General features: G+C 43.9%; 1 long non-coding RNA gene across 1 annotated transcript in view; it reads left to right on the plus strand.

The window, feature by feature from the left end:
- The first annotated feature begins 9648 nt into the window (after nt 1–9648).
- Nucleotides 9649–17363, plus strand: part of LOC138845899 (uncharacterized) — a 68092-nt gene continuing 60377 nt past the window's right edge. The window contains exon 1 of the long non-coding RNA XR_011383208.1: nt 9649–9772. This is a non-coding gene — a long non-coding RNA (uncharacterized lncRNA). The remainder of the gene's footprint in view (nt 9773–17363) is intronic.

Here is a 17363-nt window from a genome sequence, read left to right on the forward strand (position 1 = left end):
GACTATGCCATTGCATTCTCATTCCGGTTCTAGTGGACTTGTTTGTCAAACATCTGTTAGGGAGGTGTTTGCTGACAACTAAGGTGGGAGCTGAAGCGCTTTGGCGGCTGACTTCTGTCTGGAAGACGTGGAGATGCCTGCTCTACATCATAGCAGCGACGACCTTCATTGCCCAGGGATCGTTTGAATGCTACCACATGTAATTCACTCAAGCTGTGTTTAGTGTTAGGCCAGGCACTGTACTAGTTGGTGGGTGTGTAATTATGAGACAGAAGGGCAGGTTCATTGCCTTCAGGGGGCTTCCAGTGCATGGGCAGATGGAGAGGACGAGGGCTGGGAGGGGAGAGTAGAGTGCTTCTGTGCCCATGGGAGGATGGATGGTCCACAGCTAAGCTAGATTCAGGAGGGTGGAACCAAGGAGGCTTCTGGTAGGATGCAGAACAGATTTTAAAAAGAGGGAGGAGGCTGGTCTGGGCAGAGGCTTTAGAAAGCTCAGCAGCCTGAGGAATGGAAAGCACTTGGGCCTGCCTGATGGATTGTGGAAAATAAAGGAAAAGACCGGGGAAGGCGCTGGAGTTGAGATTGGAGGACTGAGTCAGGATCGGATCCGAAAGGACACTGGAAGCTGTGTTCTGGTGTTTGTGTGTTCTTCGCTGGGCTGTGGGAGTGTGTGGATGATCTTAAGTACAGAAAGTATGTAATCAGAGAGCTTTTAGAAAGATGACTCGTTGCAATCTGGGGAAATGATTAGAAGAGACACACAGGAGAGAGAGGGAAGGCGGTGAGGAGGCTGCAACAGTGATTCTGCGGGAAAGGGATGATGGCCTGGGCCAGGGGAGTGGCCCCAGAGTTGATGAGAAGTTGATAGTTTCAGAAGTATATTAGAGGGAGAAGAAAAACACGCCTGTGTTTGATAGAGTGAAGGAGAGGGAAGGCGCCATGATTTCTGGCTTTATAATTTTTTAAAAAAGATTTATTTGTTTGAAAAGCAGAGTTACAAGGAGGTATGGGGGAAAAGAGAGAGAGAGAGAGAGAGAGAGAGAGAGAGAGAGAGAGAGAGAGAGATCTTCTATCTGCTGGTTCACTCCCCAAATGACTGCAACAGGTGGAGCTTGGCCAATCCGAAGGCAGGAGCCAGGAGCTTTTTTGGATCTCCCACATAGGTATAGGGGCCCAGGGACTTGGGCCATCCTTTGCTGCTTTCCCAGGTGCATTAGCAGGGAGCTGGATCGGAAGTGGAGCAGCTGGGGCTTGAACCGGTGCCCATATGGGATGCCAGTGCCACAGGCAGTGGCTTTACACATTACAGCCACAGAGCCTGCCACCAGGATTTCTGGTTTTGACAGCTGCTGGGTGCAGGTGCTATCCTTTGTGTTGTGGAACTTTTCACAGGCTGATTATGGATCATCCAAATGGAAAGGTCTTATAGATAATTAGATACTTAAGCCTGAAGTCCACAATTTATATTTGGCCTTGGTTTACAGATAAGGAAGTCAATCTAATTACCAATGTCACAGAGTAGATGAAGTCCCCAGGTTCTATGAGTGTATGGAGGTAGAAGACAATAAAACCTAGGACAAATGCTGAAGAGCTCCAGCAGAGTGGCAAATGGGCCGCAGAAGAATAATCATCAAGATGAGTGAGAAGTCGTGCCCACTGGATGGAGGAAAGATTGTGATGGCTTTGTCACAGAAGGAACGGACATGCAGATGGCTAGGGGGAAAGCATAGTGTGTGGGTACTTTTTTCTGAGAGGTCAAGTAAAGTCTGTAGGAATGACCTAAATTTGTACTGCGAGGGTCACTGGTGACCTTGGTGAGGGTGGTTTCAGTGGAAGGGAATTTAGCTGAGTGGAAGCAGAAGAGGCAGTAAACACATCTAGTGTGGGGTGCTGGTTATAACCGAGCCTGGGAGAGAGCTAGGGTATAGTTGAAGGGTGGTATTGGGGTTAGTATGCAAGACAACTATGCGTGCTGTTTAACAACAACCCCCAGTTTAAAGTCTGCCCTCAAAGTCTCTACAATTCCTGTGCTAAACCCCTCCTCCTGTTCTGTTCTCTTTAGTTTAAAGTAGGGAGCATTCAGTGCACATAGATTCTTTTTTCAACTTGGTAGTGAATGATCAATTTTGTTTGTTTCAGGAGGTCCCTTTAAAATACATGGAGTCAATTAATCTCGTATTTCATGAATCCTAATCTTCAGTGCCCCATTTTTCAAGTTTAGAGCAGACAAGCCCTTCTTTATGCATGGTTCTGAGCATTCCTGTGTATAGATTGCATGGAAATAGTTGTTTTGTGGCATCTTGTAATTGACTCTTTCAAGCCCCATAATTCAATGGGATGTATTAGGATGCACAAATTTTAGCTTTCAATTTTGCACATCTTTTTCTTTGAGAAGATGCTGACTACATTTCTTCAGCCAGTTCCAAATCCAGCCTTCAATTGAAGAGCCCCAGCATGCTGGTGCATTCCCAAAGTCCACTCTGGGTTATTAGAACTTTGGTTGGCTTGGTTTCCAGACTCCTATTTTATTAATTGTTTTCAGTTGCACGAAAGAGTGTGGGTGTTTATAATTGATCGATATACCTGTTAAGCTGAAAATAGACACAAACTCTTCAATTCACATATTACATATAGATTTATAAAGACTTAGTTCTATGTGATACCATTCTTTTTTTTTTTTTGACAGACAGAGTGGACAGTGAGAGAGAGAGAGAGAAAGGTCTTCCTTTGCCATTGGTTCACCCTCCAATGGCCGTCACGGCCGGCGCGCTGCTGCCTGCGCACTGTGCTGATCCGAAGCCAGGAGCCAGGTACTTATCCTGGTCTCCCATGGGGTGCAGGACCCAAGCACTTGGGCCATCCTCCACTGCACTCCCTGGCCACAGCAGAGAGCTGGCCTGGAAGAGGGGCAACCGGGACAGAATCCGGCATCCCAACCGGGACTAGAACTCGGTGTGCCGGCGCCACAAGGCGGAGGATTAGCCTATTGAGCTGCGGCGCCGGCCAACCATTCTTAGAATTTATTATATTTCCCTTAAAAAGAACTAGAGAATTAAGTTAATGCTATTACCAATGAACTCTAAAAGGTTTCAGATATGCTTTGGATTTTTGGAATACTCTACTTGTACAGATAATATCCCAGTTGGTTAATATGACATCATAACTACCTATTATCATAGTGTGATAAATTCTGTGAATGGGCTTTTACATACATTATCTCAAACCATCAATAATATTCTGCATTTTGGTGGAGAATGTTTTATTATTCTCAGTTTTACAAGTAAGAAAACCAAGTTTCAGAGAGATCAAGTGACTTGTCTAAGACTTCCTAGGTATGATTCAAGTCCCTCTGTTGTATGTTTTCCAAATGCCTTGTAAAATTTAATATCTATCACAATGGCAGTTGATTAAAGGAGTTAATTGTTCATAGATTGATTTAAGTTGAATGTGAGATACTTTATACTCCTAGATCTTGGCATCATATCTGATGAGTTACAGATTCTCAACAAGTATTATTCAGTAATTGAAGACTGGTTTGACATGACATAATTGGAAATAGGGAACTTAAATGTAAATACTGGCTATTTTCTTCATTATCATTTATTAATTAACACACATAGTTTACAATTTATTTTTATTGATAAACAGGCAATCAACACATGAAAATTCATTTCTTTTTTTCCTTTTTTTCTTTTTTTTCTTTATTTATTTTAACAGGCAGAGTGGACAGTGAGAGAGAGAGACAGAGACAAAGGTCTTCCTTTTCCATTGGTTCACCCCACAATGGCCGCTGCGGCCGGCGCGCTACAGCCAGCGCACCACGCTGATCCGAAACCAGGAGCCAGGTACTTCTCCTGGTCTCCCATGCGGGTGCAGGGCCCAAGCACTTGGGCCATCCTCCACTGCACTCCTGGGCCATAGCAGAGAGCTGGCCTGGAAGAGGGGCAACCGAGACAGAATCCGGCGCCCCGACCTGGACTAGAACCTGGGGTGCCTGCGCCACAGGTGGAGGATTAGCCTATTGAGCTACGGCGGCACCGGCCCCATAGGTTATTTTTTTTTAACTTTTATTTAATGAATATAAATTTCCAAAGTATATAATATGGATTACAATGGCTTCCCCCCATAACGTCCCTCCAACCCGCAACCCTCCCCTTATCCACTCCCTCTCCCCTTCCATTCACATCAAGATTCATTTTTGATCCTCTTTATATACAGAAGATCAGTTTAGCATACATTAAGTAAAGATTTCAACAGTTTGCTCCCACACAGAAACATAAAGTGAAAAGTATGGTTTGAGTATTAGTTATAGCATTAAATCTCAATGTACAGCACACTAAGGACAAAGATCCTACATGAGGAGTAAGTGCACAGTGACTCCTGTTGTTGACTTAACAAATTGACACTCTTGTTTATGGCATCAGTAATCACCCTAGGCTCTTGTTATGAGCTGCCAAGGCTATGGAAGCCCCCTGAGTTCACTGACTCTGATCATATTTAGACAAAGCCATGGTCAAAGTGGAAGTTCTCTCCTCCCTTCAGAGAAAGGTACCTCCTTCTTTGATGACCCATTCTTTCCACTGGGATCTCACTCGTGGAGATCTTTCATTTAGGTTTTTTTTTTCCCCCAGAGTGTCTTGGCTTTCCATGCCTGAAATACTCTCATGGGCATTTCAGCCGGATCTGCATGCCTTAAGGGCGGATTATGAGGCCAGAGTGCTGTTTAGGACATCTGCCATTCTAGGGTCTGCTATGTATCTCACTTCCCATGTTGGATCATTCTCTCCCTTTTTTATTCTATCAGCTAGTATTTGCAGACACTATTGTTGTTTATGTGATCCCTTTGGTTCTTAGTCCTATCATTACGATCAATTGTGAACAGAAATTGATCACTGGGACTAGTGAGATGGCATTGGTACATGCCACCTCGATGGGATTGAATTGGAATCCCCTGGTATGTTTCTAACTCTACCATTTGAGGTAAGTCAGCTTGAGCATGTCCCGAATTGCACATCTCTTCCCGCTCTTATTCCCACTCTTATATTTAACAGCGATCACTTTTCAGTTAAGTTTCAGCACTTAAGAAGAATTGTGTATTGATTACAGTATTCAACCAAAAGTATTAAGTAGAACAAACAAAAAAATACTAAGAGGGATAACATATTAAGCTGCTCATCAACAGTCAGGGTGAGGGCTGATTCATAAGGGGCCGGTGCGGTGGCCTAGCGCCTGCACCCATGTGGGAGACCTGGAAGAAGCTCCTGGCTCCTGGCTCCTGGCTTTGGCTCTGCCCAGCTCCTGCTGTTGCATCCATTTGGGGAATGAACAGTGGGTGGAGGACCTCTCTCTCTCTCTCTCTGTAGCTCTGCTTTTCAAATAAATAAATAAATAAATAAATCTTTTAAAAAATTACTTAAACAATATGGGAATAAATTTTATCTACTTCATCCAATAGTAGCACCCATTTAATCTATGATACCTCATAGGTATTTTATTTTGTTAAGTAAAGTACATGAAGAACTAAGTACTGGGGCCAGCGCTGTGGCTCAGCGGGTTAACACCCTGGCCTGAAGCACCGGCATCCCATATGGGCACCAGTTCAAGTCCCGGCTGCTCCTCTTCCGATCTAGCTCTCTTCTATGGCCTGGGATAGCAGTAGAAGATGGCCCAAGTCCTTGGGTCCCTGCCCCCATGTGGGAGACCCGGAAGAAGCTCCTGGCTCCTGGCTTCAGATCGGCGCAGTTCCAGCCATTGCGGCCAGTTGGGGAGTGAACCATCAGATGGGAGGCCTCTCTCTCTCCCTCTGCCTCTCCTCTCTCTGTGTAACTCTGACTTTCAAATAAATAAATAAATAAATCTTTAAAAAAAAAAGAGAACTAAGTACTGGAAAAAGTTGATTTTTAAAAAAAATATTTATTTTTTTATTTGAAAGGCAGAGTTACAGAGAGGCAGAGGCAGAGAGAGAGGGAGAGAGAGAGAGAGAGAGAGGTCTGCCATCTGCTGGGTCACTCCCCAACTGGCTGCAATGGCTGGAGGTGTGCCTATCTGAAGCTAGGAGCCAGTAGTTTCCTCTGGGTCTCCCATGCAGGTGCAGGGGCTCAAGCATTTGAGCCATTTTCTAATGCTTTCCTAGGCCATAGCAGAGAGCTGGATGGGAAGTGGAGCAGCCAGGACTCAAACCGGCACCCATATGGGATGCTAGCACTGCAGGCTATGCCACAGCACCGGCTCCCCGCTAGTCTTATTAATATAAAGCCATGAAGTGTTAGAGTTGGAAAAACTATTTAAATATCCAAGTTGTAATCATAATTGTTAGTATATGGAATAAAAAATTCATTTTGAAGCATTCCTAATGTCTAGCAAGTATCTAGGATACAACAGGTATTCAATAAGTGATAATTGCATAGATTAATACATGTTGTAAATATGCCCCAAAATATGTGACTAGCTAGTTTATGGTAGACCTCCAACCAGGGATCTGGTCTGTAGACTCCAAGTCTCTTGCTCTTTCCTTTAAATTAAAATAACACCTAGAATTTGTTTGGGATGCAATATCTAACCCTTAGCACAATCTAAAGAGTCACAATTATTTTACAAGGGAAAAACAGACTCCAGAGAGCTAACGATTTTTTCCGGATCAGTGGTTCTCACAGTGTGGTCCCTGGAGTGGTCATATTAGTGTCAACTTAGAAATTGTTAGAAGCCCAAGTCCTTAGGTTGCATCCCAGATCACTGAGTCAGAAACTCTGAACTAAACTGGATTATCTGTCATCTGTGGTTTGACAAGCCCTTCAGGGGATTCTGATCATGCTGTAGTTTGAGAACTCCTAGTATGATGGTTAGGTTACTCTAGAATCCAGATAAATCACTCTGATACTATCCTGGTGAATATATTTGAGCAGGACAAGATAGCACTGTGGGAAAGCCCAGGTAGGAAGACAACACTTTATTTTCCTTCACTCCAAATGCCCCCCTTGGATGTCCACTTTCTCATTCTCTTTAATGGATATGCTCACTTGCTGTTTATTTTCTTTTTACATTTTCTTTATTTAAATGTCTTATTTATTAATTTGAAAGACAGATTTGCATACTCATATTAACACACACAGAGTTTCCGTCTGCTTGTTCACCCTGTAAGTGCCTGCAATGGCTGGGACTGGGCCAGGTTGAAAGCAGGAGCCAGGAAAGCCGTCCAGTTCTCCCGTGTGGGTGGTGAGGACCTAATCACTGGGCCATCTCTGTCTCCCAGAGTCTGCATCAGCAGGAAGCTGGAGTCAGGGACTGCAACCAGGAACTGCAATGTGGGATTTATTTTATTTATTTGAAAGGCAGAGTTATAGAGAGAGAGAGAGAGAGAGAGAGAGAGAGAGAGAGAGAGAGAGAGAATTTTCCATCTGCTGGTTCATTTCCCAAAATGGCTGCAATGGCTGGAGCTGGGCCAATCCGAAGGCAGGAGCCAGGAGCTTCTTCAGAGTCTCCCACGTGGGTGCAGGGGCCATCTTCAGCTGCTTTCCCAGGTCATTAGCAGAGAACTGGATGGAAACTAAAGTAGGTGGGGCTTGAACCAGAACCCATATGGGATGGCAGCACTGCAGGTCAGGGCTTTAACCCACTGCACCACAAGTCTGGCCCCAGGACTCAAGCATCTTAAACAGTGTCATATCTGCTAGGCCAGGCTCCAATCCCTTATTTACTTTTTAATTGATAAATAATAATTTCATATATTTATGAGATACAATGTGCTGTTTATATATATATATAAGCATATTGTGGAATGATCAAATTGGGCTAACATGCCTACCTTAAATATTTATCATGTTTTTGTGGGTGAGAACATTTTAAATCTTAGCTACTTTGAAATGTACATTATTGAGTCAGGGATTTGACTCAGCAGTAAAGTCTCCACTTGGGATACCCACATCCATATGGACAGCTTGGGTTCAAGTCCCAGCTCTGCTTTCAATTCCAGCTTCCTACTAATGTACTTTCTGGGAGGCAGCAAATGATGGCCCAAATAAGTGGGTCCCTGCCACCCTTGGGGAAACCTAGATTAAGTTCTAGGCTCCTGGCTTTGGTTTGGCGCAGACTGAGCTGTTGTGGGCATTTGGGGGAATGAACCAGCAGATGGAACATCTCTCTATGTCTCTGTCTTTTTCTCTCTCTCCATGTCCATCTACTTTTCAAATAAAATTAGAATAACAGAAATACACATTATTATATGACTGTAGTCACCATGCTGCGCAGGGGATCACCAGAACTTTTTCCTCTTGTCTGCCTGAAACTTTGCACCCTTTCATCCTCCCTCCCCTTCTCCCCACCTCCTACATCTTCCCTTCATTAATCCTTGCTTCAAGGGTCTGGGTAGCTGAATCTTCTGAAAGCTATTATCCTTTTCCTCTCCTATTCGTAATATCAATGGAAAACTGTTTAATCCTTGCTTGCTGATTTATAATGGACACTGATAGTGGACACATGTCTCCTGAACAAGGCAGAATGTGATTGGTCTAATACTTAGAACTTGGCGTGAGTGAAGTCTAGGTGGCAATGTCACCTAGACATTGTCCTCTATGGGCCAAGTACCTTCTGCCAGTTTTACTACCTTGGAGTTCAGCGCTCTGTTGGACAGTGCAATTCTCCTGGTAATTAAACAGATCAGATGAGGCAAGAAGGACCCGTGGAATATGACAAATTCATTGTTCATTCTAGAAAATATCCTCCAAGGCCAACATGATGTACTGAAGCATTTTATTTACATATTAACATCACAGACGTGTGCCTCTGTAGTATGTGTTCCATGTCATGTTTTGATGCTTTAATAAAAATAGCAGTCAGAACCTTAAAGCAGGGACTTTTGGAGGCAGCGTTATGGCTCAGCAGGTTCATACACTGCTTGTGGTATCATCCCCCCCACATTAGAGGGCTGTTTTGAGTCCCGGCTGCTCCACTTCCAATCCAGCTCCTTGCTAATGTGCCTGGGAAGGAAGCAGATGATGACTCAAGTCCCGCGGCTCCTGCCACCCACATAAGAGACCTGGTGGGAGTTTTGGGCTTCTGCTTTCAGCCTGGACCAACCCTGCCCATTGTGCCTTTCGTGAAGTGAATCAACAGATGGAGGATCTCTCTCTTTCTCTCTCTCTCTCACTCTCTCGCTGTCTTGATCTCTCTCTCACTCTGCTTGTCAAATAAATAAATATTTTAAAAATCATAGAATTTCCCCAGAAGCACCCAAGACAATAAGAGAATAGATGCTCCTGTTTGGGACTTCAGAATGTGCAAGATGCTGGACTGAAAGTCCTGGGGGTGTTTTCTGAGAGGGAACTCATTTTTACAACAGGGGCCATTGGTGCACACCTGCAGACACAGTTCTGCCCAGCTCTGGAACAGACCCTGTCCTTGTATAAGATGAATGAAACAACTGTAGTTCTAGAATTTGATTCTGTCACTTTTGTCTTTTGTCTGGGCATCATATGTCTGAAACCCAGACTCAATTACATACCCGTTCTTATAGCATATCTTCTATCTTGTGCCTGTGCATTGGGGTTTCCCCCTCAGTAATGGATGTGCCACATTCCTCTGTGATTAGTAAAAGCAATGATTCATTTCCTCATTCATTTGTTTATCAGCCAACAAACCCACTGCCGTCTGTGCAAGACATGGTGTTAGAAACTGGGTCTGAGACCTGATCCTGGCAAGCTTCTCTTTATTGCGTCTTCCTTATGTCCTGGCGGCTGGAGTCATGGACCTGTGTGGAGTGCCATGCTTCTACATTCAGGTCTGTCACTGTTGCAGACTTGTCTGCCTGGATTCCCAGTGCTGCTTTCCCAGGGTCCTGTATCCCAGTGCCTTCTGCTACACCTGCACTCCACCTGCAGGGCGTTGCTGTTGGAAGATCTTGGCTTATTGCCTCTGTGCTTTCTCTGATTCTGACTTCCGGCTCTTGAGTGCAGCTGGGTCCACTTCTGCCAGGCCTACTTCCCATCTCCATGTGCATCTCAGAATCTCCACCTGGGAGAAGAGGAAGGGTTTTGCAGTTCATGTGGCTACATCTTGTTTTGAATTGTGTTCATTGGACAATGATGGAGGTCATATAATGTTCCTAGTGCAGGTGTAGGGATAGTCGAAGGAGTAAGATACAAAGTACAGAGTCCAACCTCAGGAGACTGTTACAAGTACTGTAGATTCCCCTCAGCTGTGAGAATCAGGAGTTTTTTTTTTTTTTTTTTTTTTTTTTTTTTTTTTTTTTTTTTACAGTTTGAGGTATTTAGATTTTCAGGGGAGAAAAAAGTTATAGAGGGATTAAATACAAACCCTTATAAATCATTCTTCTATCATTTCTAGAATAGGGCCATCAAGACAGCATCCCAAAGAAAGAGGATCAGTGACATTTTTCATGTCTTAAATGACTAATAATGGTTATGGTGCAATTGTTCTCCATTTGCTATCTCTTGCTTGATAGAAATTTTTCAGGATCTTTCTCCTCTGCCATTTCAATGAAATGCCCATAAATTTGCTTTGCTTTGCTGAAGATAATATGCATATGAAAAGATCTTTCCTTCTGTATCTCTTTCTCCATCCAAATGTGCAATGCCTTTCTGGTTTCATGATTTGGAGTTGTTGACTCCATCCTCAGTCCGAGAGATAAGTCCCTGAAGCACGAGCCATCAGGCCCCTCTTGCACAATACCACGCCCCTCCTCCCCTGCAGCTGCGGGAGCACCGTTTTAAGGTCCTGGCTTACATCTCCTCAGATTCCCTTATTTCCTGGAGCCTCAAGGAACAAACCTCTGTGACTGCCATGCCATCTGCTTTCCTTTACTTCTTTATTCCCAACACCAAATTCCTCTTTCTCTAATTCTCCCCAACAGGAGTGACTCATTATTCTTATATACAGGAATTGAGATTCCTGTGGTTGGGGAAAAGTATACAGAACGAAATCTGCATATACTGAAATCCCATGTTTACTAAAAATTTGAAGTAGGGTCAGGTCACTAATGGGGAACAAGTACTTTAACCTGAGAAAACAAGGCACGAGCTCTTTAAAGCAGAAAACAAGATTTCACATTATATGGTGAACAGAGAATTGGTGAGCTCTAAGGGAGTTTGAGAGCGGAGGGAAGAATACACAGTACCTGGTTCTGCTTGGTATTTGGAAAGAGGGGAGAAGGTTCCAGAAGAGCACTTGGGAACCAAATGTTGGAGAATTTCACCAGGCAGAAAGCACAAGAAGCCTTTCCTAGGAAGACGGTAGATGTATGTAGAGGGAGGTGATACCTATCACAGTTTGTCCTTAAATAGTTAATGCTACAGGCTGGCGCCATGGCTCACTTGGCTAATCCTCCGCCTGTGGTGCTGGCACCCCGGGTTCTAGTCCTGGTCGGGGCGCCAGATTCTGTCCCGGTTGCTCCTCTTCCAGTCCAGCTCTCTGCTGTGGCCCGGGAGTGCAGTGGAGGATGGCCCAGGTGCTTGGGCCCTGCACCCGCATGGGAGACCAGGAGGAGGCACCTGGCTCCTGGCTTTGGATCAGCGCAGCACCAGCCATTTGGGGGGTAACCAACGGCAAAGGAAGACCTTTCTCTCTGTCTCTCTCTCTGACTGTCTAACTCTGCCTGTCAAAAAAAAAAAAAAATTAATGCTACAATGAACTCCCTCTAGAACAATGGTTCTTGGCCCACAGTAATTTTGTCCCCTGGAAGTATATGGAGACATTTTTGACCATGATGATTGGGAGTAGGTATGTGTACTACTAACATTTAGTGGCTAGAGGCAAAGGATGCTGCTAAACACCTTACAATGTAACTCCACAGGACAGAGCCCATTACAGATAATTATCTACCTCAAAAGTCAATATTGCCACCACTCTATAAGGCAAGTCTTGTAAGGGCTGGCACCTTACCTGTCATGAACCACCATGTTTATAGGAGCTTGCTTGGTTGGAGTCAGATTTGGCACTTGGACATTTGTTGAGTGAATGGAGGTATGAAAGACAAGGCATGTGTGAGGGAAAGTAACACATGCTTAGAGTTACTAGTTGGGAAATAATTCAAGAGCAGATCCAAATGGAGTTTCTGGCTCCTGGCTACAGCCTGTCCTAGCTCTGCTATTGTGAGCATTTGGGGTAACAAACCAGCAGATAGAAGTTTCTCTCTCTCTCTCTCTCTCCCTCTCTCCCTCTCTTCCTCTCAGCTGCTCTCCATCTCTCCCCTACTCCCACCCTCCCCCCCTTTCACTCTGTCTCTCTGCCCTTCAAATATATAAATTTTGAAAAAAAGTGTGTGTGGGGTCAGCACTGTGGCAAAATGGGTAAAGCCATTGTCTGTGGTGACGGCATCCCATAATGGGCGCTGGGTTCGAGTCCCAGCTGCTGTACATCCTATTCAGCTCCTTTGGGCCCCAGCACCTACATGGGAGATCTGAATGAAGCTCTTGGCTCCTGGCTCCTGGTTTCTGCCTGGCCCAGCATTAGCCATTGCAGTCATTTGGAGAGTGAACCAGCAGATGGAAAATTTCTCTCTTTCTCTCTCTCTCTCTCCCCTTCTCTCTGTAACTTTGACTTTCAAATAAATAAACGTTCTTTTTTTTTTTTTTTTGACAGGCAGAGTGGACAGTGAGAGAGAGAGACAGAGAGAAAGGTCTTCCTTTGCCGTTGGTTCACCCTCCAATGGCTGCTGCGGCCGGCGCGCTGCGGCTGGCACACCGCGTGGATCCGATGGCAGGAGCCAGGTGCTTCTCCTGGTCTCCCATGGGGTGCAGGGCCCAATACTTGGGCCATCCTCCACTGCACTCCCTGGCCACAGCAGAGAGCTGGCCTGGAAGAGGGGCAGCTGGGACAGAATCCGGCACCCCGACCGGGACTAGAACCCGGTGTGCCGGCGCCGCAAGGCGGAGGATTAGCCTAGTGAGCCGCGGCGCCGGCCAAACTTTCAAACAAATAAAAAATTCTTTAAAAAGTATGGTGGAACTCATGATAGAAAATAAAGCTGTTGGTGTGGCAGGGAGAGATTATGAAGGGCATCTTGTGCCACATTAAGGAATCTTCCCTGACCACAGTCTGTGGAGAACCACTGGAAGATTTTATGCAGGACAGTAATACAACTTATCTTTTCAGTAAGATAACCAAAAAGCCCCGGGAAGAGCCACAAGAATGGGGAGTCACCTAGAAAAGTTTTATGATAGTGCAGGCCAAGGATGATGACAACCTACCCTTAGGCTGAATTAATGAGTGTAGACAGAAGGAGACAGATTTGAGAGATAATTTGCACTTAGATTTTAGACTTCTTAGTCAATTAAATATGGAAAATGTAGGTGAATTTTTGGCTTAAGGTACTAAGTGCACATTAGAATCATTATTTGGGACAAGGAAGATGTGGCAGAAGCAGTATTTGTATAGTGTGTGTGTGTGTGTGTGTGTGTGTGTGTGTCTGTATGAGCTTGCTTTTTGAATGTTCATTAAAATATGTATGTCATTATACTCAGTAGACTATTCATTAGCCAGTTACCCAATCCTATTAGCGTACACCCCATTATTGGAGGACCTGGTATTGAAGAGATCAAGATGAATAATTCCAGTGGATATGTTCAGAGCAGCACTATTCCTAACACCGGGGAAGTGGAAACAATCCAAATGTCCATTGATAGGTGGATGAACAAACAGAATGAGGTCTGTTCATACAGTGGAATGTCTTTCAACCAAAGAAAGGCATGAAGTAACTACATGGGTGAATCTTGAAAATGTGCTAAGTGGAAGAATCCGGAAGACATAGATGTGGATGCAAAAAATAGAAGAACAGATGATAATTTTTTCCTTTTTATGGAAAAAGTTGATATTAAACAAAAACAATAAAGAATCCAGACACAAAAGGTAAAATATTGCATATATCCATTTATATGAAAAATCCAGAACAGGTAAATCCTCAGAGACGAAAAGAAATTAGTGGTGGTTTGTAACTGGGGGTGGGGACAATAGGAAATGATTACTGAATGGGTACAATGTCTCCTTTGAGGATGATGTAAATGTTCTGGAACTAAGTAGTGACTATTGTTGTTTTTGATAGCACTGTGAATGTATGAAATGTCTAAACTTTACACATTAAGGTGGTTAATTACATGATAAGGTGGTTAATTCATATACCATAAACTAGAAGATGGTATAACCATAAGATGGTTTATGTTGTGTGAAATTCACCTCCAAAAATTACTTTAAAGATAGAAGCACACTGTCTGGTAGGAAGATGCACAGTAAAATGTGGCACATCACTGAGAGTCATAGATACTTGTCTCAGATGATATGGAATGTTCTTCAAGCGGGAGGGCCTGTCTGGATGAAGTCTCAGCATCGACAAAGGCCCATGGCCGGAGTAGGGAGTGAGTAAAGATTTCAGAGAACGTTCACTCTATTCTTACAGCCATGGTTGCCACACCATGTGAGGCATAATAGAGTTGTTACAGAGACATAAATTGTCTTCAACAATGTCTTGTGACATTTGATGGCACAGTCTGAAACAGAAGAACCATCAATTCTTGGCACTTGAATCTTTTCTTTTTTAAAGGATTTTATTTATTTATTTGAGAAGTAGAATTACAAACAGTGAGAGGGAGAAACAGGGAGAAAGGTTTTCCTTCTGCTGGTTCACTCCCCAAATGGCCATGATGTCCAGAGCTGGGCTGATCCAAAGCCAGGAGCCAGGAGTTTCTTCTGGGTCTCCCACATGGGTGCAGGGGCCCAAGCATTCCCAGGACATAGCAGAGAGCTGGAATGGAAGAGGAGCAGCTGGTACTTGAACTGTTGCCCACAGGGGATGCTGGTGCCACAGGTGGAGGATTAACCTACTGCGCCACAGCTCAAGCCCCTTGGATCTTTTCTTTCCATAGTCTTCATATCCACAAAATTTGCAGAAAGTGTAGCCAGAGTATGACAATGATAATTCAAGTGATTACAAATAGAAACAAATATTTAAGAAATATCGATGGAGAGGTGGGGGCTGTGGAATAGGTGCCACCTGGGATGCTTGCACCCCATTATTGGAGCTCCTGGGTTTGAGTCCCACCTCTGCCCCAACCCAGCTTCCCACTAGCATATGAAATGGGCAGAATGGTCTCACAATTATCTGAGGATATTTTCCTAGTGAAAATGACTATATTAATTAACACCTTCATTTTTATACCTCTTTTAAAAATAGCATTGTCTGTTTTAATGTCTTTCAAGAGTATAGTCATGAAGAGTGAAATCATTGAGTATCTGAGAGAGCCCTGTCCTTCAATGGAGGAAATATCATTTCACGCATGTCCTTCTCGAGTGAGCTTTTATTCACTCAGCGAGCATGCAGGAATCATAGGCACGGAGGACAGAGCATGCTCGAGGTGATAATGGCCTAAAGTTGCTTGTAATTTAGTGGAGATGTGTAAAAGGTAAACAGTGTGGAAAGATGGGTGATAGATGCATTGCTGTGGGAAGACAGAAATGAAGTCGTTAACTTTGCCTGAGAGTTTTAAGGTTGATCCACAAAGAGGGAGATGATAAACCTTGATGGGTGGGGATTTGCTGGGTTGGGACTCCAGGGTATGAACAAGAATACAGAAAAGTATGGCAGTATGGTCCATCCAAGGTATCCACTCATGCATTTATTAAATACCTATTTTATGCTTACTCTGATTCAGGCACTGCGGTGGACATTGGGAATCTAAGGCAAGAGGGTTCCTGCCCTTGTGCTCTTGTAGTCTAGCAAAAGACAGGCACTAAATAAGTGTGCACAGTCAACTGTGATGAATTATTGTGTAGGAAGTAAGTAGGGTGCTATGAGAAAGCTTGGCAGGGATCCTACTCTAGCAATGGCATACAAGAAGGACACTGAGGAAATGACAAATTCAGAACTATAGTGGTTTCATATTTTGCTATAACAAAATACCTTCCAGTGGATGACTTAAAGAACAGGCATTTATTCCTCACTGTTTTGGATGATGGGAAACCCAAGATCAAGGTGCTGCCAGATTTGGTTCACAGTTAGCACTCTCTTTCTGACTTGCAGGCTGCCAGCTTCTCACTCACTGTCCTCACAGGGCAGAGAGAGGGAGAGGGAATTCAGTATCTCTTCCTTTTCTAGTAAGGTTGTTCATCTTGTTGTATGAACCTCACTCTTTTTTTTAAATTTTTTTAACTTTTATTTAATGAATATAAATTTCCAAAGTACAGCTTATGGATTACAATGGCTTCCCCCCCATAACTTCCCTCCCACCCGCAACCCTCCCCTTTCCCTCTCCCTCCCCCCTTCCATTCACATCAAGATTCATTTTCAATTCTCTTTATATACAGAAGATCAGTTTAGCATACATTAAGTAAAGATTTCAACAGTTTGCACCTCACTCTTACGACCTCATCGAAGCCTAATTTACTTCTTAAGGTCTCACCTCTGAATACCTTCGCATTGTGGGTTAGGACTTCAGCATATGAGTGTTGGGGAGACATAAACATTCAGCCCATGAAAAAAGGGAACAAGTTTGTGAAATGAAAGGAGATGGATAATATGGTGCCTAGTCCATTGTGTGGTCCAGGTTAGCCACAGGATAATCAGGGAGGACCCTGAAAGGCATATTAAAGAATTTACTGAACAATGAGGAATCTTAGTTTCCAGCTCAGATATTAACCTTAACCCTCACTCTAACTCTAACCCTGATCATATTTGTTTTTAGAAACATAACACTGTCTGGGTCTAGAGAATGGATAGGGGAGGGGAAAGTTGAATTTTCATTTTTTTTAGATTTATTTTATTTATTTGAAAGGCAGAGTTACAGAGAGAGGGAGGAGAGGTAGAGAGAAATCTTCCATCTGCTGGTTCACTCCCCAAATGGTCACAATGGCCAGAGCTGGGCAGATCCAAAGCCAGGAGCCAGGAGCTTCTTCTGGGTCTGCCACATGGGGGCAGGGGCCCAAGCACTTGGGCCATCCTCCACTACTTTCCCAGGCATATTTGCAGGGATCTGGATCAGAAGTGGAGTAGCTGGGACTCGAATTGGTACCCATATGAGATGGAGGCATTGTAGGTGGCGGCTTTAACTGCTATGTCACAATGCCAGCCCCAGGAAAGTGGAATTTAAAATTATTCCAAATGAGAGATGAATTGTGGGGTGATAACATTGGGAATGAAGAGAATGAATGGATTTGGGATGTGAGAATCAGGAAAGGAAAGAATCGAATGCGAGTACTAGGTATCCCTTATGGTACATTTCTGAGATAAAGGTTGAGGGCTTGAAAAAATGAGGGCTTGAAAAAAACTTCCCTTTTTGGCGTGTTATGTTTGAAACAGCTGCAAACAGTTTCCCATAGCTAGAGCCCAGGCTTCTTATGGTTCAGAATCAGAGAAGACGTGAACT

This window comes from Oryctolagus cuniculus, chromosome 16 (genome assembly GCF_964237555.1).
Source record: "Oryctolagus cuniculus chromosome 16, mOryCun1.1, whole genome shotgun sequence".
Classification (NCBI taxonomy): Eukaryota; Metazoa; Chordata; class Mammalia; order Lagomorpha; family Leporidae; genus Oryctolagus; species Oryctolagus cuniculus.